The sequence below is a fragment of the Solanum pennellii genome, chromosome 2 (assembly GCF_001406875.1).
Source record: "Solanum pennellii chromosome 2, SPENNV200".
Taxonomy (NCBI): domain Eukaryota; kingdom Viridiplantae; phylum Streptophyta; class Magnoliopsida; order Solanales; family Solanaceae; genus Solanum; species Solanum pennellii.
Window position 1 is genome coordinate 29,571,546 of NC_028638.1, and position 2,727 is coordinate 29,574,272.

The window sequence follows — 2,727 nt, forward strand, 5'->3', positions numbered from 1 at the left end:
TATATATATATATATATATATATATATATATATAATTTAAAGAATGTTTAGTCAAACTTTTCGTCATGACCCAAAAACACTAGTGATGATAATATCTTTTAACATTTCTCTAGTAAGTAAGTTGATCTTATAGCTCGGTAATAGAAATTATAGGCTATTACACGGAACAGAAGAATAAGAAAAACAAAGAATAATGATAGAAGTTAAATAAAGAAGGGAGAATCAAGAAACACAAAGTTTCACAAAGATTACGTATCAGTCGGTGTTTAAGCTACTATTCATGACAAAATTATAAAGAAAGTAAAAATATGCAGAACTATCTCCGAACACAAAACGAAGACTACTCCAGCAAACATAGAAGGAGATATACAACTCTAAATGGTAGGGGTTCACCCAAGTCTCCTATCCACGCCTAGTCCACACGAGGCACAAACCAATGCTAAGAAATCGTATTACAATCGAACCTTTTAAGTTGTTAGAAGTAGGCCTATGGTGAAATAAATTGAGCCAGAGAACATCTCATTTAGGGACTTAAATATGTAAGGCTAGGCTAGCCTCAGACAAAATCTCGATTCGGTGAAGTCTTGGGCCAACCAAGAATGGGTGGTGTGTAATATCTAGGATTGGTAGATATTTTTTTTGTTTCCAAGATATTAAGAAACTCATATGACCTCACAAAATAGAATTCGGGTGAGTAGAACTCCAATAAACCATTTTTGCATAAATGGGATAGTTTAAAATGCCAAGGGAAGAAGGCATGTTGTAAAAAAAAACTTTCAGGGAATTCAAAGTTGTAGTACTTCATGCAATCTGCTATAGCGTGCTGCACCCACTAAAGCAAGAGTGTGGATGCTCTATAATGTGGTACGTAAGGATTTAATATATAACAAGTCTCAAAATCTCCTATTTTCCTTATAGTTATTCTTGAGATTGAGAGGAGCGATTTAGGGTTGTTTGCACCTATTTTTCCATGAAATTTGTTAGTTAAGGTAAATTTGTTACTCCGTAATCTTATAAAAAGATTCTTAAGTCCCTTAAAATCTAATATATTACTATTATGTTAGGGTTTTGATTTGATTTAAAGATGGAAAAAGACATAAGTTGGGGAGAATGATCATGAATAGGCCCATGGTTACGATTTGGCTATAATCCGGGTGATGTCTAGGACATCTATGATTGATTGTTTTGTTTTTTATTGTTTTAAATAAGAAAAAGTGAAGACACTTTAAAAGGGAAAATTTGGTTCTTTCGAATTTCCAAAGGGCTTGATTTGAGGTAGGTGATGTTTTATATTATTTGGTTTGTGTATGTATGCATGTGTACTACTTTATTGTTTCATTCATGCAATACATGTTAGGGAAAGTATAGAAAACATATGAAATGATATCATCTTGATAATCTTATGCATAAACCCGATTATGTGAAATGTGATTGAAAGTGTTATTTTTCATTGTGTTTGTGGTTGTTCATGATTGTTAGTGATTGATGGTTAGATTAGGTGACATATTGGTACAAGAATACTAATGGTTGGCTCAGATACCACGTCTATTATGAATTCTAATGGTTGGCTTGGATTCCATGCCTAGTATGATTACTAATATTGATTGGCCCAGGTACCACACCAATACACTAACAATTTGTATGTGGTTTCAATGAGAGAATTGGGTATGTGTATTTTTTGGTACCCTTAGAGGACTCGTATTTGTAAATGTGTTCATGTGGGATATGCATCCAGTTCTTTTGGTTTCATAATATTGTGACTACAGTCCATCCATGTTAGTGATTGTTGTTCTATGTCTTGAACATTGTTATTACATGTCATGACCTTAAAATGGACATGATGAAACTCGTCTAATCTAACCAATAAAGGTCATCGTAAATCCAATAATAAGAAAGAAAGTGGAAGTAAACTAATAATAAAATAAGTGCGGAGAACTTAGCCATTCTCAAATACCCTTATAACCTGATTGTTACGTGTACAAACCACTAGTGTGATGATGCAACGTTTGAAAGATAGATTCAAGTATCCGTGTATTTTTTTCTTGAATAAAACAAGAACATATATAAGGAACAAAAGGACTAGCTGGTATTACTAGCAACTACCCCTCAAGTGTCCATAATAACCCTCAAATGTAGATAGAGGAAGAATAATCACACAGATCTGGGCTCAAAAGCTACAAAAGTTTAAAAACAAGGAATGAATGTAAAAAACAACATAGTACTCCACAAGTAACCCACTAATATTATATAAACCTATCTTGAAATGATAACTTCTCTCATCCCAACCGAACCTCCACAACTACAACCTGCACAACTAGAGTTACTCCCATAATTATCCACGACATTATGGAATACCTAAAGGCAATATTTTAGATCCTTATCCACTTTTGAACCATATTATTATATAGGATTCATCTTGTAAGGTCTCTAACCTTTGTTGTCATCACAACCATTAATGTTCTCGCGAGATCTACTGTCACGACCCAAAACCAGGCCGCGACTGGCACCCACACTTACCCTCCTATGTGAGCGAACCAACAAATCTAAACCTTAACATTTCAATTTAATATCAACAGAAAGTAATGCGGAAGACTCAAACTCATTAATAAAAACCAATTCAATAACTTCTAAGATTCAACATCTATTATTCCCCAAAATCTGGAAGTCATCACCACAAGAACATCTATGATCAAATTACTAAACTAAGAGTATTCTAAGAAGCTAAAA